We start from the raw sequence: 25,623 nt of genomic DNA on the forward strand, positions 1-25,623 counted from the left end.
GGCGTAAGTCCCTCCAACTTGTCGCTATATATCACTAGTATTCTGCTTCATATTCCTCTTAGCACCGATATAGTTCAATGCCCCACGTTCAGAATCACTTCTTCACTGCCCTATTCACAATTTGTGATAATCTTCACAATCACATCTAGTTGTGTACACTCTGACCATGCAGTGGCCCACGTGCTTGTGTGTGTGTGTGTGTGTGTGTGTAAATCACGAAAAATAAACACGTGAATAAAAATATGACAGTGTCAGACCACGGAGGAAAATTGAAACAGAGATTTTTCTTAAGTACTTTCGTATATTAATACATCTTCAGAAGAAGTGAATCCATCAATACATCTTCACTCCTTCTGAAGATGTATTAATATACGAAAGTACTTATGGATGTTCGTTTCAATTTTCCTCCGTGGTCTGACAGTCATATCTATATATATATATATATATATATATATATATATATATATATATATATATATATATATATATATATATATATATGTCGTACCTAGTAGCCAGAACTCACTTCTCAGCCTACTATTCAAGGCCCGATTTGCCTAATAAGCCAAGTTTTCCTGAATTAATATATTTACTATAATTTTTTTCTTATGAAATGATAAAGCAACCCTTTTCTCTATGTATGAGGTCAATTTTTTTTATTGGAGTTAAAATTAACGTAGATATATGACCGAACCTAACCAACCCTACCTAACCTAACCTAACCTATATTTATAGGTAAGGTTAGGTTAGGTAGCCAAAAAAAGCTAGGTTAGGTTAGGTTAGGTAGGTTAGGTAGACGAAAAAACATTAATTCATGAAAACTTGGCTTATTAGGCAAATCGGGCCTTGAATAGTAGGCTGAGAAGTGCGTTCTGGCTATTAGGTACGACATATATATATATATATATATATATATATATATATATATATATATATATATATATATATATATATATATATATATATATATATATATATATATATATATGTCGTACCTAGTAGCCAGAATGCACTTCTCAGCCTATTATGCAAGGCCCGATTTGCCTAATAAGCCAAGTTTTCATGAATTAGTTGTTTTTCGACTACCTAACCTACCTAACCTAACCTAACCTAACTTTTTTGGTTACCTAACCAAACCTAACCTATAAAGATAGGTTAGGTTAGGTTAGGTAGGGTTGGTTAGGTTTGGTCATATATCTACGTTCATTTTAACTACAATAAAAAAAAATTAACCTCATACATAATGAAATGGGTAGCTTTATCATTCCATAAGAAAAAAATTAGAGAAAATATATTAATTCAGGAAAACTTGGCTTATTAGGCAAATCGGGCCTTGCACAGTAGGCCGATAAGTGCGTTCTGGGTACTAGGTACGACATATATATATATATATATATATATATATATATATATATATATATATATATATATATATATATATATATATATATATTTATATATATATATATATATATATATATATATATATATATATATATATATATATATATATATATATATATATATAAGGCACAACTCTCCTAAACACGAGAGTGAAGTATACAACTTTAGAACACTTTCCCACCAGGAGACTCGAACCCTAGCCAGCACAGAAGCCTTCCAGCAACTGGCATAACAGGTACGCCTTAACCCACTCCACCACCTGCTCAGACCCCCAAAGAGATGGTAATTTCGGAGTATTTATACACTCCAAAGACTACCACCTCCCAAGAGCACTAGAGCAAGTGAGGGGTTATTTTTACGTTTTTTTCATCAAGTCCCTGTTAATATGGGAGAACACTGTGTCTATGCTTAAGGCACAACTCTCCTAAACACGAGAGTGAAGTATACAACTTTAGAACACTTTCCCACCAGGAGACTCGAACCCTAGCCAGCACAGAAGCCTTCCAGCAACTGGCATAACAGGTACGCCTTAACCCACTCCACCACTTGCTCAGACCCCCCAAAGAGATGGAAATTTCGGAATATTTATACACTCCAAAGACTACCTCCCAAGAGCACTAGAGCAAGTGAGGGGTCATTTTTACGTTTTTTTCATCAAGTCCCTGTTAATATGGGAGAACACTATATGTCGTACCTAGTAGCCAGAACGCACTTCTCAGCCTACTATGCAATGCCCGATTTGCCTAATAAGCCAAGTTTTCATGAATTAATGTTTTTTCGACTACCTAACCTACCTAACCTAACCTAACCTAACTTTTTCGGCTACTTAACCTAACCTAACCTATAAAGATAGGTTAGGTTAGGTTAGGTAGGGTTGGTTAGGTTCGGTCATATATCTATGTTAATTTTAACTCCAATAAAACAAATTGACATTCCTATCATAGAGTGTATTACACTTATTTGTATAATTTGCACGACGTTTCGAACCTCCATGGTTCATTCTCAAGTGAACAATCTTACAATCAAGTGAAAATCAACTAGTATTGTAAGATTGTTCACTTGAGAATGAACCATGGAGGTTCGAAACGTCGTGCAAATTATACAAATAAGTGTAATACACTCTATAGTAAATCACTTCTTTTCTTCACCTTAAAAGTACGAAAATGAGTTTTGGAGAACTCCTATTCCAATTAAGCCCTGATGCTAAGAAAATAGTTAGAGGGATAGAAGCCCTAAACCAGAAAATAATAAATACAGAATATATATATATATATATATATATATATATATATATATATGTATATGTATATATATATATATATATATATATATATATATATATATATATATATATATATGTATATGTATATATATATATATATATATATATATATATATATATATATATATATATATATATATATATATATATATATATATATATATATATGTATATGTATATATATATATATATATATATATATATATATATATATATATATATATGTCGTACCTAGTAGCCAGAACTCACTTCTGAGCCTACTATGCAAGGCCCGATTTGCCTAATAAGCCAAGTTTTCATGAATTAATTGCTTTTCGACTACCTAACCTACCTAACCTAACCTAACCTAACTTTTTCGGCTACCTAACCGAACCTAACCTATAAAGATAGGTTAGGTTAGGTTAGGTAGGGTTGGTTAGGTTCGGTCATATTTCTACGTTAATTTTAACTCCAATAAAAAAAAATTGACCTCTTACATAATGAAATGGGTTGCTTTATCATTTCATAAGAAAAACATTAGAGAAAATATATTAATTCATGAAAACTTGGCTTATTAGGCAAATCGGGCCTTGCATTGTAGGCTGAAAAGTGAGTTCTGGCTACTAGGTACGACATATATATATATATATATATATATATATGTCGTACCTAGTAGCCAGAACGCACTTCTCAGCCTACTATGCAGGGCCCGATTTGCCTAATAAGCCAAGTTTTCATGAATTAATGTTTTTTCGACTACCTAACCTACCTAACCTAACCTAACCTAACTTTTTCGGCTACCAAACCTAACCTAACTTATAAAGATAGGTTAGGTTAGGTTAGGTAGGGTTGGTTAAGTTCAGTCATATATCTACGTTAATTTTAACTGCAATAAAAAAAAATTGACCTCATACATAATGAAATGGGTAGCTTTATCATTTCATAAGAAAAAAAATAGAGAAAATATATTAATTCAGGAAAACTTGGCTTATTAGGCAAATCGGGCCTTGCATAGTAGGCTGAGAAGTACGTTCTGGCTACTAGGTACGACATATATATATATATATATATATATATATATATATATATATATATATATGTCGTACCTAGTAGCCAGAACTCACTTCTCAGCCTACTATTCAAGGCCCGATTTGCCTAATAAGCCAAGTTTTCCTGAATTAATATATTTACTATATTTTTTTTCTTATGAAATGATAAAGCAACCCTTTTCTCTATGTATGAGGTCAATTTTATGTTATTGGAGTTAAAATTAACGTAGATATATGACCGAACCTAACCAACCCTACCTAACCTAACCTAACCTATATTTATAGGTATAGTTAGGTTAGGTAGCCAAAAAAAGCTAGGTTAGGTTAGGTTAGGTAGGTTAGGTAGACGAAAAAACATTAATTCATGAAAACTTGGCTTATTAGGCAAATCGGGCCTTGAATAGTAGGCTGAGAAGTGCGTTCTGGCTATTAGGTACGACATATATATATATATATATATATATATGTCGTACCTAGTAGCCAGAACGCACTTCTCAGCCTACTATGCAAGGCCCGATTTGCCTAATAAGAGAAGTTTTCCTGAATTAATATATTTTCTCTACTTTTTTCTTTATGAAATGATAAAGTTACCCATTTCATTATGTATGAGGTCAATTTTTTTTTATTGGAGTTAAAATTTACGTAGATATATGACCGAACCTAACCAACCCTACCTAACCTAACCTAACCTATCTTTATAGGTTAGGTTAGGTTAGGTAGCTGAAAAAGTTAGGTTAGGTTAGGTTAGGTAGGTTAGGTAGTCAAAAAACAATTAATTCATGAAAACTTGGCTTATTAGGCAAATCGGGCCTTGCATAGTAGGCTGAGAAGTGCGTTCTGGCTACTAGGTACGACATATATATATATATATATATATATATATATATATATATATATATATATATATATATATATATATATATATATATATATATATATATATATATATATATATTGCAACGCGGTCAAAAGGGAAGCTATCCTCACTGCAGTCCAGGAACATTGCCCAAGCATTCTCCCGTCTGTGTCAGCAGGCTACAGCAAAGACTCAACCCTCCTGTTTGGCAAACATGAAGTCACCTCAGCAGAGGGAATTCAACAGGGTGACCCACTTGCACCGTTCCTCTTTTGCATAGCGGTTCGAGAAATTACAACCAGACTGTCCAGCGAGCTCAACATCTGGTTCCTGGATGATGGCACTCTGGCAGGCACACAAGATTCCCTGCTAGAAGACCTACAGCTGGTGAAGACACGGGGGGAGTCCATGGGTCTCGTTCTTAACCCCTCCAAGTGCGAAATTATTGCATCTAGTGAAGTAATCATTAGAGCAGTGAAATCAGTTCTACCAGAAGCCTCAGTCGTTAAACCTACCGACAGCACACTACTCGGAGCTCCTCTGGGCCACAATGCCATTGCTGCAGTCCTTGACGAAAAGTTTAGAGACCTAAAGAGGATGGAAGAGAGAATTGGGGACTTGGACTCCCACGATGCCCTCTACCTTCTCACAAAGTGCCTTACCTTGCCCAGGCTAACATACTTCTTAAGGTGTGCACCAACTTTTGGCAACCCACTTCTAAATCAATATGATGAGCTCCTCAGGTCAATATTCAGGAAGGCGCTCAACCTAGATTTAGATGACAGTCAGTGGGACCAAGCAACACTACCAGTGAGATTTGGAGGGATAGGCATACGAAAGGCAACTGAGGTAGCACTTCCAGCATTCTTGTCCTCATGTACAGCAGCCAACGAATTGGTAGGGCAGATCCTACCAGAGCGTATGAGAGAGACAGCGGGAACTCATGATCAAACGTTCATCGAAGCAGCCAGACAATGGGACACCATTGCACACCCTCAACCCCGACCACAAGTCCCAAAAGACCACAAGCAGGCCCACTGGGATAGCCCCATAATGGAAAAGACTGTCACAGCAATGATTGACAACGCTGATGCTGAAAACAAAGCCCGCCTCCTAGCGGTAACAGCACCCCACGCCGGGGATTTTTTATTTGCTGTGCCCAATGCAGCCCTGGGAACTCGCCTCAGTCATGACGCTCTCCGCATTGGAGTTGCCCTTCGCCTTGCCGCCCCGATCCTCACCGAACATAGGTGCATCTGCGGAACTGCGATGGCAGACCAATATGGTCGTCATGGTCTGGTATGTCGTAAATCACAGGGTAAAATCGCAAGACATGAAGAAGTCAACGACATCATCAAGAGGAGCCTCGCCACAGCCCGCTGCCCGGCACAAAGAGAACCACACTTATCCAGACCTAACGACCCTCAGAAGCGCCCTGATGGGGTCACCTTGCTACCTTGGAAGGATGGTAAGCAAGTGGTATGGGACTACACGTGCGCTGTCACACTGGCCAGTACCTACCTCCACTACAGCACACGTAAAAGCGGTGGTGCTGCTTCTTTCAGGGAATCGCAGAAAATTATTAAATACAGAGGTCTAGCACACTGCTACAGCTTTGTTCCGATCGGCTCGGAGACCCTCGGTTCGTGGGGAAAATGTGCAGTGAAGTTCCTGAAGTAATTGGGGGACAAATTGATCAGCACTACAAAAGACCAGAGAGCAAAAAGTTTCTTGTTCCAGCGCCTCAGTGTTGCGATTCAGAGGGGAAATGCCTGTTGCGTCTTGGGCACTAGTCCAACTTCAGAGGAATTCGAAGAAGTGTTTGACTTGCAACAATGATCGAACCCGTCTGTGACATTCATCAATGTTTCCCATTGTTGTGTTTTTCAAGAGATCCATAACCTTTAAGCACCTTTTTGCATTATTATTTTTGTATCAACCCATGTATATCTTGTAACCATCAAATGCATAATAAAGCACAAAAAATAAAAAAGGAAGGGGGTGGTAGGAGAAAAGCACACAGAAACTGTATTGGAGGGGATCTAAACATTCCCTCTAATGCGTTATGCGTGGTTTCCTCCGAGGCTATGGGTCCCCCTTCTTCCAGCTAGAGGTGGTACTCCCTTCCATTTTATATATATATATATATATATATATATATATATATATATATATATATATATATATATATATATATATATATATATATATATATATATATATATATATTATATATATATATATATATATATATATATATATATATTATATATATATATATATATATATATATATATATATATATATATATATATATATATATATATATATATATATATATATATATATATATATATATATATATATATTATTAAATATGACCGAAAAAGTAAGATTAATAATTCTAACACGAATTTTCTCGATCTTTCGTACGTTTCTTTTCACTGTTGGTGGTAATTCAAAAATCAATTCTCCAAAATTCATTTTTATTTCTAGTCTGACGCGACACTTTAGCACGTTTCGTAAAACTTATTACATTTTCAAAGACTTTAGTTTACACATACACAACTGAAGAGAACTTACACATCTTCGATTTGTTTATATCTACATTTGAGTGAGGTGGATGGGGTGAGGTGGTATTAATAGGGTATTAAATTCCTAAACACAAAACAGAACACGAAACAAAGGGTATTGAATGGAAGTGATTGTAGAAAGCCTATTGGTCCATATTTCTTGATGCTTCTATATTGGGACGGAGTCTTGAGGTTGGTAGAATATAGTTGTGCATTAATTGGCTGTTGATTGCTGGTGTTGACTTCTTGATGTGTAGTGCCTCGCAGACGTCAAGCCGCCTGCTATCGCTGTATCTATCGATGATTTCTATGTTGTTTACTAGGATTTCTCTGGCGATGGTTTGGTTGTGGGAAGAGATTATATGTTCCTTAATGGAGCCCTGTTGCTTATGCATCGTTAAACGCCTAGAAAGAGACGTTGTTGTCTTGCCTATATACTGGGTTTTTTGGAGCTTACAGTCCCCAAGAGGGCATTTGAAGGCATAGACGACGTTGGTCTCTTTTAAGGCGTTCTCCTTTGTGTCTGAAGAGTTTCTCATGAGTAGGCTAGCCGTTTTTCTGGTTTTATAGTAAATCGTCAGTTGTATCCTCTGATTTTTGTCTGTAGGGATAACGTTTCTATTAACAATATCTTTCAGGACCCTTTCCTCCGTTTTATGAGCTGTGGAAAAGAAGTTCCTGTAAAATAGTCTAATAGGGGGTATAGGTGTTGTGTTAGTTGTCTCTTCAGAGGTTGCATGGCGTTTCACTTTCCTTCTTATGATGTCTTCAACGAAACCATTGGAGAAGCCGTTGTTGACTAGGACCTGCCTTACCCTACAGAATTCTTCGTCGACTTGCTTCCATTCTGAGCTGTGGCTGAGAGCAAGGTCGACATAGGCGTTAACAACACTCCTCTTGTACTTGTCTGGGCAGTCGCTGTGGGCATTTAGCCACATTCCTATGTTCGTTTCCTTATTGTAGACTGCAGTGTGGAAACCTCCACTCTTTTCCATGACTGTTACATCTAGAAAGGGCAGCTTCCCATCCTTTTCCATCTCGTAAGTGAAACGCAGTGTCGCTTCAGACTAGATATAAAAATGAATTTTGGAGAATTGATTTTTGAATTACCACCAACAGTGAAAAGAAACGTACGAAAGATCGAGAAAATTCGTGTTAGAATTATTAATCTTACTTTTTCGGTCATATTTAATAATATATGTCTACAGGAAAGACTGCTACCAAAATATACAAATATATATATATATATATATATATATATATATATATATATATATATATATATATATATATATATATGTGTGTGTGTGTGTGTGTGTGTGTGTGTGTGTGTGTGTGTGTGTGTGTGTGTGTGTGTGTGTGTGTGTGTGTGTGTGATATTTGGTTGGTATTTGTGACTGTTTATGTAGTTATACAGATAGATTTTTTTTTTGTTCAGTTATATTCAACTGTCTTACCAAGAAAAAATCATATTCACAACTGTTCCGTCCTCCCTGGGGGATGCTGGCCTGCTGGTGAAGGGATTCCCAATCGTCTGTGAGGTTCCTGGGAAAACTGAGCCAAGTTCTTTGGCTCCACTCTCTGTCCCCTACTATGGTTTCCCTACCCCTGTAATAATCATATTCCTCTCCCTCTCCCCCCCATTCTATCCCTAACCTTCTATAATCCTACTTTTTCTCCCAATCCTTCTCCTGCCCTTATTTATTCTACCCCCGTATCTCCCACAATCTTGTAACCAAAATCTATCTTCCTAATTCTTCTGTTACCTAACAGTAAATAGGTACCTGAGAGTTAGTCAGCTGTCACGAGCTGCTTCCTAGAGGTGTGTGTGTGTGTGTGTGTGTGTGGTGTGAAAAAAAGAGGCGGACCAAAAGAGCAGAGCTCAATCCCCGCAAGCACAACTAGGTGAATACACACATAAACACACACACACACACACACACACACACACACACACACACACACACACACACACACACACACACACACACACACACACACACACACACACAAGGATAAGGCAGGACAGAGAAGGCTGGGCAGACTGCATATTTCTTGACTGCCAAAAGGCCTTTGATACGGTACCGCACATGAGACTGCTATACAAACTTGAGAGGCAGGCAGGAGTAAGCGGAAAGGCCCTAGTATGGGTGAAGAACTACCTAACAGGAAGGAGCCAGAGGGTAATGGTAAGGGGCGAAAAGTCGGACTGGCGAACAGTAACAAGTGGAGTACCTCAAGGATCGGTGCTGGGACCAATCCTCTTTCTAATTTACATAAATGATATGTTTACAGGAGTGGAATCATACATGTCAATGTTTGCAGATGACGCAAAATTAATGAGAAGAGTTGTGACAGACGAGGATTGTAGGATCCTCCAAGAGGACTTAAACAGGCTGCAGAGATGGTCAGGGAAATGGCTACTGGAGTTTAACACCAGTAAATGTAAAGTTATGGAAATGGGATCAGGTGACAGGAGACCAAAGGGACAGTACACAATGAAGGGGAACAGCCTACCTGTAACGATTCGAGAAAGAGACCTGGGAGTGGATGTGACACCTAATCTAACTCCTGAGGCACATATAAATAGGATAACGACAGCAGCGTACTCTACACTGGCGAAAATTAGAACTTCATTCAGAAACCTAAATGAGGAAGCTTTTAGGGCGCTTTACACTGCCTACGTGAGACCCGTCTTAGAGTATGCCGCGCCATCATGGAGCCCCCACCTGAAGAAACACATAAAGAAACTGGAGAAGGTTCAGAGGTTTGCGACGAGGCTTGTCCCAGAGCTACGAGGGATGGGATATGAAGAGCGGCTGAAGGAGCTGAACCTTACGACACTAGAGAAAAGAAGGGAGAGAGGAGATATGATAGGGACATATAAAATACTCAGGGGAATTGACAAAGTGGAAATAGATGAAATGTTCACACGTAATAATAACAGAACGAGGGGACATGGGTGGAAACTGGAAACTCAGATGGGTCACAGAGATGTTAGGAAGTTTTCTTTTAGCGTGAGAGTAGTAGAAAAATGGAATGCACTTGGGGAACAGGTTGTGGAAGCAAATACTATTCATACTTTTAAAACTAGGTATGATAGGGAAATGAGACAGGAGTCATTGCTGTAAACAACCGATAGCTAGAAAGGCGGGATCCAAGAGTCAATGCTCGATCCTGCAAGCACATATAGGTGAGTACATATAGGTGAGTACACACACACACACACACACACACACACACACACACACACACACACACACACACACACACACACACACACACACACACACACACACACACACACACACACACACACACACACACACACACACACACACACACACACTTTTGGACTGTCGGAAAGCCTTTGACACAGTACCCCATATAAGGTTGATGCATAAGCTGGAGAAACAGGCAGGAGTAACTGGTAGGGAGCTCCAGTGGATAAGGGAGTACCTAAGCAATAGGAAGCAGAGAGTTATAGTGAGGGGTGAGACCTCAGAATGGCGTGAAGTCACCAGTGGAGTCCCACAGGGCTCTGTGCTTGGACCTATCCTGTTTCTGATATACGTAAATGATCTCCCAGAGGGTATAGACTCATTCCTCTCAATTTTTGCTGACGACGCCAAAATTATGAAAAGGCGTAGGACAGAGGAGGACAGCTTGAGGCTTCAAGAAGACCTGGACAAGCTGCAGGAATGGTCGAACAAATAGATGTTAGAGTTTAACCCAAGCAAATGTAATGTAATGAAGATAGGGGTAGGAAGCAGGAGACCAGATACAAGGTATCACTAAGGAGATGAAATACTTCAAGAGTCAGAGAGAGAGAAAGACCTGGGGGTTGATATCTCGCCAGACCTGTCCCCTGAAGCTCATATCAAGAGGACAACATCAGCAGCATATGCAAAGTTGGCTAACATAAGAACGGCCTTTAGAAACTTGGGTAAGGAATCTTTCAGAACATTATATACCACATATGTCAGACCAATCCCGGAGTATGCGGCTCCAGCATGGATTCCATATCTAGTCAAGCATAAGACTAAACTGGAAAAGGTTCAAAGGTTTGCCACCAGACTAGTACCCGAGCTGAGAGGTATGAGCTACGAGGAGAGACTACGGGAATTGAACCTCACTTCGTGTTGACCCTGGTGTTGGTTAAGGTGTTGACCATGGTGTTGGTTATGGTGTTGACCCTGGTGTTGGTTATGGTGTTGACCCTGGTGTTGGTTATGGTGTTGGTTATGGTGTTGACCCTGGTGTTGGTTATGGTGTTGGTTATGGTGTTGACCCTGGTGTTGGTTATGGTGTTGACCCTGGTGTTGGTTATGGTGTTGACCCTGGTGTTGGTTATGGTGTTGATTATGGTGTTGGTTATGGTGTTGGCTATGGTGTTGGTTATGGTGTTGGTTATGGTGTTGACCCTGGTGTTGGTTATGGTGTTGGTTATGGTGTTGGTTATGGTGTTGGTTATGGTTATGGTGTTGACCATGGTGTTGGTTACGGTGTTGACCCTGGTGTTGGTTATGGTGTTGACCCTGGTGTTGGTTATGGTGTTGGTTATGGTGTTGGTTATGGTGTTGACCCTGGTGTTGGTTATGGTGTTGACCCTGGTGTTGGGTATGGTGTTGACCCTGGTGTTGGTTATGGTGTTGACCATGGTGTTGGTTATGGTGTTGACCCTGGTGTTGGTTATGGTGTTGATCCTGGTGTTAGTTATGGTGTTGATTATGGTGTTGGTTATGGTGTTGACCCTGGTGTTGGTTATGGTGTTGACCCTGGTGTTGGGTATGGTGTTGGTTATGGTGTTGACCCTGGTGTTGGGTATGGTGTTGGTTATAGTGTTGACCCTGGTGTTGTTTATGGTGTTGACCCTGGTGTTGGTTATGGTGTTGATTATGGTGTTGGTTATGGTGTTGACCCTGGTGTTGGTTATGGTGTTGGTTATGGTATTGACCCTGGTGTTGGTTATGGTGTTGACCCTGGTGTTGATTATGGTGTTGGTTATAGTGTTGACCCTGGTGTTGGTTATGGTGTTGACCTTGGTGTTGGTAATGGTGCTCATTATGGTGTTGGTTATGGTGTTGACCCTGGTGTTGGTTATGGTGTTGACCCTGGTGTTGGTAATGGTGTTGACCCTGGTGTTGGGTATGGTGTTGACCCTGGTGTTGGTTAGTGTGTTGACCCTGGTGTTGATTATGGTGTTGATTATGGTGTTGGTTATGGTGTTGACCCTGGTGTTGGTTATGTTGTTGGTTATGGTGTTGACCCTGGTGTTGGTTATGGTGTTGACCCTGGAGTTGGTTATGGTGTTGACCCTGGTGTTGGTTATGGTGTTGACCCTGATGTTGGTTATGGTGTTGACCCTGATGTTGGTTATGGTGTTGACCCCTGGTGTTGGTTATGGTGTTGACCCTGGTGTTGGTTAGTGTGTTGACCCTGGTGTTGATTATGGTGTTGATTATGGTGTTGGTTATGGTGTTGACCCTGGTGTTGGTTATGGTGTTGACCCTGGTGTTGGTTATGGTGTTGACCCTGGAGTTGGTTATGGTGTTGACCCTGGTGTTGGTTATGGTGTTGACCCTGATGTTGGTTATGGTGTTGACCCCTGGTGTTGGTTATAGTGTTGACCCTGGTGTTGGTTATGGTGTTGATTATGGTGTTGACCCTGGTGTTGATTATAGTGTTGACCCTGGTGTTGATTATGGTGTTGACCCTGGTGTTGGTTATAGTGTTGACCCTGGTGTTGATTATGGTGTTGGTTATGGTGTTGACCCTGGTGTTGGTTATAGTGTTGACCCTGGTGTTGATTATGGTGTTGGTTATGGTGTTGGTTATGGTGTTGACCCTGGTGTTGTTTATGGTGTTGGTTATGGTGTTGACCCTGGTGTTGGTTATAGTGTTGACCCTGGTGTTGATTATGGTGTTGACCCTGGTGTTGGTTATGGTGTTGGTTATAGTGTTGACCCTGGTGTTGGTTATGGTGTTGACCCTGGTGTTGGTTATGGTGTTGGTTATGGTGTTGGTTATAGTGTTGACCCTGGTGTTGGTTATGGTGTTGACCCTGGTGTTGATTATGGTATTGACCCTGGTGTTGATTATGGTGTTGGTTATGGTGTTGGTTATGCTGTTGACCCGGGTGTTGATTATAGTGTTGATTATGGTGTTGACCCTGGTGTTGGTTATGGTCTTGACCCTGGTGTTGACTCTGGTGTTGGTTATGGTGTTGACCCTGATGTTGGTTATGGTGTTGACCCCTGGTGTTGGTTATGGTGTTGACCCTGGTGTTGGTTAGTGTGTTGACCCTGGTGTTGATTATGGTGTTGATTATGGTGTTGGTTATGGTGTTGACCCTGGTGTTGGTTATGGTGTTGACCCTGGTGTTGGTTATGGTGTTGACCCTGGAGTTGGTTATGGTGTTGACCCTGGTGTTGGTTATGGTGTTGACCCTGATGTTTGTTATGGTGTTGACCCCTGGTGTTGGTTATAGTGTTGACCCTGGTGTTGGTTATGGTGTTGATTATGGTGTTGACCCTGGTGTTGATTATAGTGTTGACCCTGGTGTTGATTATGGTGTTGACCCTGGTGTTGGTTATAGTGTTGACCCTGGTGTTGATTATGGTGTTGGTTATGGTGTTGGTTATGGTGTTGACCCTGGTGTTGGTTATAGTGTTGACCCTGGTGTTGATTATGGTGTTGGTTATGGTGTTGGTTATGGTGTTGACCCTGGTGTTGTTTATGGTGTTGGTTATGGTGTTGACCCTGGTGTTGGTTATAGTGTTGACCCTGGTGTTGATTATGGTGTTGACCCTGGTGTTGGTTATAGTGTTGACCCTGGTGTTGGTTATGGTGTTGACCCTGGTGTTGGTTATGGTGTTGGTTATGGTGTTGGTTATAGTGTTGACCCTGGTGTTGGTTATGGTGTTGACCCTGGTGTTGATTATGGTATTGACCCTGGTGTTGATTATGGTGTTGGTTATGGTGTTGGTTATGCTGTTGACCCGGGTGTTGATTATAGTGTTGATTATGGTGTTGACCCTGGTGTTGGTTATGGTGTTGACCCTGGTGTTGACTCTGGTGTTGGTTATGGTGTTGGTTATGGTGTTGACCCTGGTGTTGGTTATGGTGTTGACCCTGGTGTTGATTATGGTGTTGACCCTGGTGTTGGTTATGGTGTTGGTTATAGTGTTGACCCTGGTGTTGATTATGGTGTTGGTTATGGTGTTGGTTATGGTGTTGACCCTGGTGTTGGTTATGGTGTTGGTTATGGTGTTGACCCTGGTGTTGGTTATGGAGTTGACCCTGGTGTTGGTTATGGTGTTGACCCTGGTGTTTGTTATGGTGTTGACCCTGGTGTTGGTTATGGTGTTGGTTATGGTGTTGACCCTGGTGTTGGTTATAGTGTTGACCCTGGTGTTGATTATGGTGTTGGTTATGGTGTTGACCCTGGTGTTGGTTATGGTGTTGACCCTGGTGTTGGTTATGGTGTTGACCCTGGTGTTTGTTATGGTGTTGACCCTGGTGTTGGTTATGGTGTTGATTATGGTGTTGACCCTGGTGTTGGTTATGGTGTTGACCCTGGTGTTGGTTATGGTGTTGACCCTGGTGTTGGTTATGGTGTTGACCCTGGTGTTGGTTATGGTGTTGACCCTGGTGTTTGTTATCGTGTTGACCCTGGTGTTGGTTATGGTGTTGGTTATGGTGTTGACCCTGGTTTTTGGTGTGGTGTTGACCCTGGTGTTGGTTATGGAGTTGGTTATGGTGTTGACCCTGGTGTTGGTTATGGTGTTGACCCTGGTGTTGGTTATAGTGTTGACCCTGGTGTTGGTATGGTGTTGACCCTGGTGTTGGTTATGGTGTTGACCCTGGTGTTGGTTATGGTGTTGACCCTGGTGTTTGTTATGGTGTTGCCCCTGGTGCTGGTTATGGTGTTGGCTATGGTGTTAACCCTGGTGTTGGTTATGGTGTTTACCCTGGTGTTGGTTATGGTGTTGACCCTGCTGTTGGTTATAGTGTTGACTCTGGTGTTGATTATAGTGTTGGTTATGGTGTTGACCCTGGTGTTGGTTATGGTGTTGACCCTGGTGTTGGTTATGGTGTTGACCCTGGTGTTGATTATGGTGTTGACCCTGGTGTTGGTTATGGTGTTGATTATGGTGTTGACCCTGGTGTTGGTTATGGTGTTGACCCTGGTGTAGGTTAAGGTGTTGACCCCGGTGTTGGTTATGGTGTTGACCCTGGTGTTGGTTATGGTGTTGACCCTGGTGTTAGTTATAGTGTTGACCCCTGGTGTTGGTTATAGTGTTGACCCTGGTGTTGGTTATGGTGTTGATTATGGTGTTGACCCTGGTGTTGATTATAGTGTTGACCCTGGTGTTGATTATGGTGTTGACCCTGGTGTTGGTTATAGTGTTGACCCTGGTGTTGATTATGGTGTTGGTTATGGTGTTGGTTATGGTGTTGACCCTGGTGTTGGTTATAGTGTTGACCCTGGTGTTGATTATGGTGTTGGTTATGGTGTTGGTTATGGTGTTGACCCTGGTGTTGTTTATGGTGTTGGTTATGGTGTTGACCCTGGTGTTGGTTATAGTGTTGACCCTGGTGTTGATTATGGTGTTGACCCTGGTGTTGGTTATAGTGTTGACCCTGGTGTTGGTTATGGTGTTGACCCTGGTGTTGGTTATGGTGTTGGTTATGGTGTTGGTTATAGTGTTGACCCTGGTGTTGGTTATGGTGTTGACCCTGGTGTTGATTATGGTATTGACCCTGGTGTTGATTATGGTGTTGGTTATGGTGTTGGTTATGCTGTTGACCCGGGTGTTGATTATAGTGTTGATTATGGTGTTGACCCTGGTGTTGGTTATGGTGTTGACCCTGGTGTTGACTCTGGTGTTGGTTATGGTGTTGGTTATGGTGTTGACCCTGGTGTTGGTTATGGTGTTGACCCTGGTGTTGATTATGGTGTTGACCCTGGTGTTGGTTATGGTGTTGGTTATAGTGTTGACCCTGGTGTTGATTATGGTGTTGGTTATGGTGTTGGTTATGGTGTTGACCCTGGTGTTGGTTATGGTGTTGGTTATGGTGTTGACCCTGGTGTTGGTTATGGTGTTGACCCTGGTGTTGGTTATGGTGTTGACCCTGGTGTTTGTTATGGTGTTGACCCTGGTGTTGGTTATGGTGTTGGTTATGGTGTTGACCCTGGTGTTGGTTATAGTGTTGACCCTGGTGTTGATTATGGTGTTGGTTATGGTGTTGACCCTGGTGTTGGTTATGGTGTTGACCCTGGTGTTGGTTATGGTGTTGACCCTGGTGTTTGTTATGGTGTTGACCCTGGTGTTGGTTATGGTGTTGATTATGGTGTTGACCCTGGTGTTGGTTATGGTGTTGACCCTGGTGTTGGTTATGGTGTTGACCCTGGTGTTGGTTATGGTGTTGACCCTGGTGTTGGTTATGGTGTTGACCCTGGTGTTTGTTATCGTATTGACCCTGGTGTTGGTTATGGTGTTGGTTATGGTGTTGACCCTGGTTTTTGGTGTGGTGTTGACCCTGGTGTTGGTTATGGTGTTGGTTATGGTGTTGACCCTGGTGTTGGTTATGGTGTTGACCCTGGTGTTGGTTATAGTGTTGACCCTGGTGTTGGTATGGTGTTGACCCTGGTGTTGGTTATGGTGTTGACCCTGGTGTTGGTTATGGTGTTGACCCTGGTGTTTGTTATGGTGTTGCCCCTGGTGCTGGTTATGGTGTTGGCTATGGTGTTGACCCTGGTGTTGGTTATGGTGTTTACCCTGGTGTTGGTTATGGTGTTGACCCTGCTGTTGGTTATAGTGTTGACTCTGGTGTTGATTATAGTGTTGGTTATGGTGTTGACCCTGGTGTTGGTTATGGTGTTGACCCTGGTGTTGGTTATGGTGTTGACCCTGGTGTTGATTATGGTGTTGACCCTGGTGTTGGTTATGGTGTTGATTATGGTGTTGACCCTGGTGTTGGTATGGTGTTGACCCTGGTGTAGGTTATGGTGTTGACCCCGGTGTTGGTTATGGTGTTGACCCTGGTGTTGGTTATGGTGTTGACCCTGGTGTTAGTTATAGTGTTGACCCTGGTGTTGGTTATGGTGTTGACCCTGGTGATGGTTATGGTGTTGACCCTGGTGTTGGTTATGGTGTTGACCCTGGTGTTGGTTATTTTGTTGACCCTGGTGTTGGTTATTGTGTTGATTATGGTGTTGACCCTGGTGTTGATTATGGTGTTGGTTATAGTGTTGACCCTGGTGTTGGTTATGGTGTTGACCCTGGTGTTGATTATGGTGTTGACCCTGGTGTTGGTTATGGGGTTGGTTATGGTGTTGACCCTGGTGTTGGTTATGGGGTTGGTTATGGTGTTGACCCTGGTGTTGGTTATGGTGTTGACCCTGGTGTTGGTTATAGTGTTGACCCTGGTGTTGGTTATAGTGATGACCCTGGTGTTGGTTATGGTGTTGACCCTGTTGTTGGTTATGGTGTTGACCCTGGTGTTGGTAATAGTGTTGACCCTGGTGTTGGTTATAGTGTTGACCCTGGTGTTGGTTATGGTGTTGACCCTGGTGTTGACCATGGTGTTGATTATGGTGTTGACCCTGGTGTTGGTTATGGTGTTGACCCTGGTGTTGGTTATGGTTTTGGTTATGGTGTTGACCCTGGTGTTGGTTATGGTGTTGGTTATAGTATTGACCCTGGTGTTGATTATGGTGTTGACCCTGGTGTTGGTTATGGTGTTGATTATGGTGTTGGTTATGGTTTTGTCCCTGGTGTTGGTTATGGTGTTGACCCTGGTGTTGGTTATGGTGTTGACCCTGGTGTTGGTTATAGTATTGACCCTGGTGTTGATTATGGTGTTGACCCTGGTGTTGGTTATGGTGTTAATTATGGTGTTGACCCTGGTGTTGGTTATGGTGTTGACCCTGGTGTTGGTTATGGTGTTGACCCTAGTGTTGGTTATGGTGCTGACCCTGGTGTTGGTTATGGTGTTGATCCTGGTGTTGGTTATGGTGTTGACCCTGGTGTTGGTTATGGTGTTGACCCTTGTGTTGGTTATGGTGTTGACCCTGGTGTTGATTATGGTGTTGACCCTGGTGTTGGTTATGGTGTTGACCCTGGTGTTGGTTATGGTGTTGATTATGGTGTTGGTTATAGTGTTGACCCTGGTGTTGGTTATGGGGTTGACCCTGGTGTTGGTTATGGTGCTGACCCTGGTGTTGGTTATGGTGTTGACCCTGATGGTGGCTATGGTGTTGACCCTGGAGTTGGGTATGGTGTTGATTATGGTGTTGGTTATAGTGTTGGCCCTGGTGTTGGTTATGGTGTTGACCCTGGTGTTGGTTATAGTGTTGACCCTGGTGTTGGTTATGGTTTTGGATATGATGTTGACCCTGGTGTTGGTTATGGTGTTGACCCTGGTGTTGGTTATGGTGTTGACCCTGGTGTTGGTTATGGTGTTGGTTATGGTGTTGACCCTGGTGTTGGTTATGGTGTTGACCCTGGTGTTGGTTATGGTGTTGGTTATGGTGTTGACCCTGGTGTTGGTTATGGTGTTGACCCTGGTGTTGGTTATAGTGTTGACCCTGGTGTTGGTTATAGTGTTGACCCAGGTGTTGGTTATGGTGTTGACCCTGGTGTTGGTTATGGTGTTGACCCTGGTGTTGGTTATGGTTTTGGTTATGGTGTTGGTTATGGTTTTGGTTATGGTGTTGGTTATGGTGTTGACCCTGGTGTTGGTTATAGTGTTGACCCTGGTGTTGGTTATGGTGTTAACCCTGGTGTTGGTTATGGTGTTGACCCTGGTGTTGGTTATGGTGTTGACCATGGTGTTGGTTATGGTGTTGACCCTGGTGTTGGTTATGGTGTTGACCCTGGTGTTGGTTATGGTGTTGGTTATGGTGTTGACCCTGGTGTTGGTTATGGTGTTGGTTATGGTGTTGACCCTGGTGTTGGTTATGGTGTTGACCCTGGTGTTGGTTATGGTGTTGACCCTGGTGTTGGTTATGGTGTTGACCCTGGTGTTGGTTATGGTGTTGATTATGGTGTTGGTTATGGTGTTGGCTATGGTGTTGGTTATGGTGTTGGTTATGGTGTTGACCCTGGTGTTGGTTATGGTGTTGGTTATGGTGTTGGTTATGGTTATGGTGTTGACCATGGTGTTGGTTACGGTGTTGACCCTGGTGTTGGTTATGGTGTTGACCCTGGTGTTGGTTATGGTGTTGGTTATGGTGTTGGTTATGGTGTTGACCCTGGTGTTGGTTATGGTGTTGACCCTGGTGTTGGGTATGGTGTTGACCCTGGTGTTGGTTATGGTGTTGACCATGGTGTTGGTTATGGTGTTGACCCTGGTGTTGGTTATGGTGTTGATCCTGGTGTTGGTTATGGTGTTGATTATGGTGTTAGTTATGGTGTTGACCCTGGTGTTGGTTATGGTGTTGACCCTGGTGTTGGGTATGGTGTTGGTTATGGTGTTGACCCTGGTGTTGGGTATGGTGTTGGTTATAGTGTTGACCCTGGTGTTGTTTATGGTGTTGACCCTGGTGTTGGTTATGGTGTTGATTATGGTGTTGGTTATGGTGTTGACCCTGGTGTTGGTTATGGTGTTGGTTATGGTATTGACCCTGGTGTTGGTTATGGTGTTGACCCTGGTGTTGATTATGGTGTTGGTTATAGTGTTGACCCTGGTGTTGGTTATGGTGTTGACCTTGGTGTTGGTTATGGTGCTCATTATGGTGTTGGTTATGGTGTTGACCCTGGTGTTGGTTATGGTGTTGACCCTGGTGTTGGTAATGGTGTTGACCCTGGTGTTGGGTATGGTGTTGACCCTGGTGTTGGTTAGTGTGTTGACCCTGGTGTTGATTATGGTGTTGATTATGGTGTTGGTTATGGTGTTGACCCTGGTGTTGGTTATGTTGTTGGTTATGGTGTTGACCCTGGTGTTGGTTATGGTGTTGACCCTGGAGTTGGTTATGGTGTTGACCCTGGTGTTGGTTATGGTGTTGACCCTGATGTTGGTTATGGTGTTGACTCTGATGTTGGTTATGGTGTTGACCCCTGGTGTTGGTTATGGTGTTGACCCTGGTGTTGGTTAGTGTGTTGACCCTGGTGTTGATTATGGTGTTGGTTATAGTGTTGACCCTGGTGTTGGTTATGGTGTTGACCCTGGTGTTGGTTATGGTGTTGCCCCTGGAGTTGGTTATGGTGTTGACCCTGGTGTTGGTTATGGTGTTGACCCTGATGTTGGTTATGGTGTTGACCCCTGGTGTTGGTTATAGTGTTGACCCTGGTGTTGGTTATGGTGTTGATTATGGTGTTGACCCTGGTGTTGATTATGGTGTTGACCCTGGTGTTGGTTATAGTGTTGACCCTGGTGTTGATTATGGTGTTGGTTATGGTGTTGGTTATGGTGTTGACCCTGGTGTTGGTTATAGTGTTGACCCTGGTGTTGATTATGGTGTTGGTTATGGTGTTGGTTATGGTGTTGACCCTGGTGTTGTTTATGGTGTTGGTTATGGTGTTGACCCTGGTGTTGGTTATAGTGTTGACCCTGGTGTTGATTATGGTGTTGACCCTGGTGTTGGTTATGGTGTTGGTTATAGTGTTGACCCTGGTGTTGGTTATGGTGTTGACCCTGGTGTTGGTTATGGTGTTGGTTATGGTGTTGGTTATAGTGTTGACCCTGGTGTTGGTTATGGTGTTGACCCTGGTGTTGATTATGGTATTGACCCTGGTGTTGATTATGGTGTTGGTTATGGTGTTGGTTATGCTGTTGACCCGGGTGTTGATTATAGTGTTGATTATGGTGTTGACCCTGGTGTTGGTTATGGTGTTGACCCTGGTGTTGACTCTGGTGTTGGTTATGGTGTTGGTTATGGTGTTGACCCTGGTGTTGGTTATGGTGTTGACCCTGGTGTTGATTATGGTGTTGACCCTGGTGTTGGTTATGGTGTTGGTTATAGTGTTGACCCTGGTGTTGATTATGGTGTTGGTTATGGTGTTGGTTATGGTGTTGACCCTGGTGTAGGTTATGGTGTTGGTTATGGTGTTGACCCTGGTGTTGGTTATGGTGTTGACCCTGGTGTTGGTTATGGTGTTGACCCTGGTGTTTGTTATGGTGTTGACCCTGGTGTTGGTTATGGTGTTGGTTATGGTGTTGACCCTGGTGTTGGTTATAGTGTTGACCCTGGTGTTGGTTATGGTGTTGACCCTGGTGTTGGTTATGGTGTTGACCCTGGTGTTGGTTATGGTGTTGACCCTGGTGTTTGTTATGGTGTTGACCCTGGTGTTGGTTATGGTGTTGACCCTGGTGTTGGTTATGGTGTTGATTATGGTGTTGACCCTGGTGTTGGTTATGGTGTTGACCCTGGTGTTGGTTATGGTGTTGACCCTGGTGTTGGTTATGGTGTTGACCCTGGTGTTGGTTATGGTGTTGACCCTGGTGTTTGTTATCGTGTTGACCCTGGTGTTGGTTATGGTGTTGGTTATAGTGTTGACCCTGGTTTTTGGTGTGGTGTTGACCCTGGTGTTGGTTATGGTGTTGGTTATGGTGTTGACCCTGGTGTTGGTTATGGTGTTGACCCTGGTGTTGGTTATAGTGTTGACCCTGGTGTTGGTATGGTGTTGACCCTGGTGTTGGTTATGGTGTTGACCCTGGTGTTGGTTATGGTGTTGACCCTGGTGTTTGTTATGGTGTTGACCCTGGTGCTGGTTATGGTGTTGGCTATGGTGTTGACCCTGGTGTTGGTTATGGTGTTTACCCTGGTGTTGGTTATGGTGTTGACCCTGCTGTTGGTTATAGTGTTGACTCTGGTGTTGATTATAGTGTTGGTTATGGTGTTGACCCTGGTGTTGGTTATGGTGTTGACCCTGGTGTTGGTTATGGTGTTGACCCTGGTGTTGATTATGGTGTTGACCCTGGTGTTGGTTATGGTGTTGATTATGGTGTTGACCCTGGTGTTGGTTATGGTGTTGACCCTGGTGTAGGTTATGGTGTTGACCCCGGTGTTGGTTATGGTGTTGACCCTGGTGTTGGTTATGGTGCTGACCCTGGTGTTAGTTATAGTGTTGACCCTGGTGTTGGTTATGGTGTTGACCCTGGTGATGGTTATGGTGTTGACCCTGGTGTTGGTTATGGTGTTGACCCTGGTGTTGGTTATTTTGTTGACCCTGGTGTTGGTTATTGTGTTGATTATGGTGTTGACCCTGGTGTTGATTATGGTGTTGGTTATAGTGTTGACCCTGGTGTTGGTTATGGTGTTGACCCTGGTGTTGATTATGGTGTTGACCCTGGTGTTGGTTATGGGGTTGGTTATGGTGTTGACCCTGGTGTTGGTTATGGGGTTGGTTATGGTGTTGACCCTGGTGTTGGTTATGGTGTTGACCCTGGTGTTGGTTATAGTGTTGACCCTGGTGTTGGTTATAGTGATGACCCTGGTGTTGGTTATGGTGTTGACCCTGGTGTTGGTTATGGTGTTGACCCTGGTGTTGGTTATAGTGTTGACCCTGGTGTTGGTTATAGTGTTGACCCGGGTGTTGGTTATGGTGTTGACCCTGGTGTTGACCATGGTGTTGATTATGGTGTTGACTCTGGTGTTGGTTATGGTGTTGACCCTGGTGTTGGTTATGGTTTTGGTTATGGTGTTGACCCTGGTGTTGGTTATGGTGTTGGTTATAGTATTGACCCTGGTGTTGATTATGGTGTTGACCCTGGTGTTGGTTATGGTGTTGATCCTGGTGTTGGTTATGGTGTTGATTATGGTGTTGGTTATGGTGTTGACCCTGGTGTTGGTTATGGTGTTGACCCTGGTGTTGGGTATGGTGTTGGTTATGGTGTTGACCCTGGTGTTGGGTATGGTGTTGGTTATAGTGTTGACCCTGGTGTTGTTTATGGTGTTGACCCTGGTGTTGGTTATGGTGTTGATTATGGTGTTGGTTATGGTGTTGACCCTGGTGTTGGTTATGGTGTTGGTTATGGTATTGACCCTGGTGTTGGTTATGGTGTTGACCCTGGTGTTGATTATGGTGTTGGTTATAGTGTTGACCCTGGTGTTGGTTATGGTGTTGACCTTGGTGTTGGTTATGGTGCTCATTATGGTGTTGGTTATGGTGTTGACCCTGGTGTTGGTTATGGTGTTGACCCTGGTGTTGGTAATGGTGTTGACCCTGGTGTTGGGTATGGTGTTGACCCTGGTGTTGGTTAGTGTGTTGACCCTGGTTTTGATTATGGTGTTGATTATGGTGTTGGTTATGGTGTTGACCCTGGTGTTGGTTATGTTGTTGGTTATGGTGTTGACCCTGGTGTTGGTTATGGTGTTGACCCTGGAGTTGGTTATGGTGTTGACCCTGGTGTTGGTTATGGTGTTGACCCTGATGTTGGTTATGGTGTTGACTCTGATGTTGGTTATGGTGTTGACCCCTGGTGTTGGTTATGGTGTTGACCCTGGTGTTGGTTAGTGTGTTGACCCTGGTGTTGATTATGGTGTTGATTATGGTGTTGGTTATAGTGTTGACCCTGGTGTTGGTTATGGTGTTGACCCTGGTGTTGGTTATGGTGTTGACCCTGGAGTTGGTTATGGTGTTGACCCTGGTGTTGGTTATGGTGTTGACCCTGATGTTGGTTATGGTGTTGACCCCTGGTGTTGGTTATAGTGTTGACCCTGGTGTTGGTTATGGTGTTGATTATGGTGTTGACCCTGGTGTTGATTATGGTGTTGACCCTGGTGTTGGTTATAGTGTTGACCCTGGTGTTGATTATGGTGTTGGTTATGGTGTTGGTTATGGTGTTGACCCTGGTGTTGGTTATAGTGTTGACCCTGGTGTTGATTATGGTGTTGGTTATGGTGTTGACCCTGGTGTTGTTTATGGTGTTGGTTATGGTGTTGACCCTGGTGTTGGTTATAGTGTTGACCCTGGTGTTGATTATGGTGTTGACCCTGGTGTTGGTTATGGTGTTGGTTATAGTGTTGACCCTGGTGTTGGTTATGGTGTTGACCCTGGTGTTGGTTATGGTGTTGGTTATGGTGTTGGTTATAGTGTTGACCCTGGTGTTGGTTATGGTGTTGACCCTGGTGTTGGTTATGGTATTGACCCTGGTGTTGATTATGGTGTTGGTTATGGTGTTGGTTATGCTGTTGACCCGGGTGTTGATTATAGTGTTGATTATGGTGTTGACCCTGGTGTTGGTTATGGTGTTGACCCTGGTGTTGACTCTGGTGTTGGTTATGGTGTTGGTTATGGTGTTGACCCTGGTGTTGGTTATGGTGTTGACCCTGGTGTTGATTATGGTGTTGACCCTGGTGTTGGTTATGGTGTTGGTTATAGTGTTGACCCTGGTGTTGATTATGGTGTTGGTTATGGTGTTGGTTATGGTGTTGACCCTGGTGTTGGTTATGGTGTTGGTTATGGTGTTGACCCTGGTGTTGGTTATGGTGTTGACCCTGGTGTTGGTTATGGTGTTGACCCTGGTGTTTGTTATGGTGTTGACCCTGGTGTTGGTTATGGTGTTGGTTATGGTGTTGACCCTGGTGTTGGTTATAGTGTTGACCCTGGTGTTGATTATGGTGTTGGTTATGGTGTTGACCCTGGTGTTGGTTATGGTGTTGACCCTGGTGTTGGTTATGGTGTTGACCCTGGTGTTGGTTATGGTGTTGACCCTGGTGTTGGTTATGGTGTTGACCCTGGTGTTGGTTATGGTGTTGACCCTGGTGTTTGTTATCGTGTTGACCCTGGTGTTGGTTATGGTGTTGGTTATAGTGTTGACCCTGGTTTTTGGTGTGGTGTTGACCCTGGTGTTGGTTATGGTGTTGGTTATGGTGTTGACCCTGGTGTTGGTTATGGTGTTGACCCTGGTGTTGGTTATAGTGTTGACCCTGGTGTTGGTATGGTGTTGACCCTGGTGTTGGTTATGGTGTTGACCCTGGTGTTGGTTATGGTGTTGACCCTGGTGTTTGTTATGGTGTTGACCCTGGTGCTGGTTATGGTGTTGGCTATGGTGTTGACCCTGGTGTTGGTTATGGTGTTTACCCTGGTGTTGGTTATGGTGTTGACCCTGCTGTTGGTTATAGTGTTGACTCTGGTGTTGATTATAGTGTTGGTTATGGTGTTGACCCTGGTGTTGGTTATGGTGTTGACCCTGGTGTTGGTTATGGTGTTGACCCTGGTGTTGATTATGGTGTTGACCCTGGTGTTGATTATGGTGTTGACCCTGGTGTTGGTTATGGTGTTGACCCTGGTGTAGGTTATGGTGTTGACCCCGGTGTTGGTTATGGTGTTGACCCTGGTGTTGGTTATGGTGCTGACCCTGGTGTTAGTTATAGTGTTGACCCTGGTGTTGGTTATGGTGTTGACCCTGGTGATGGTTATGGTGTTGACCCTGGTGTTGGTTATGGTGTTGACCCTGGTGTTGGTTATTTTGTTGACCCTGGTGTTGGTTATTGTGTTGATTATGGTGTTGACCCTGGTGTTGATT

Source organism: Procambarus clarkii, chromosome 21 (assembly GCF_040958095.1).
Source record: "Procambarus clarkii isolate CNS0578487 chromosome 21, FALCON_Pclarkii_2.0, whole genome shotgun sequence".
Taxonomy (NCBI): Eukaryota; Metazoa; Arthropoda; class Malacostraca; order Decapoda; family Cambaridae; genus Procambarus; species Procambarus clarkii.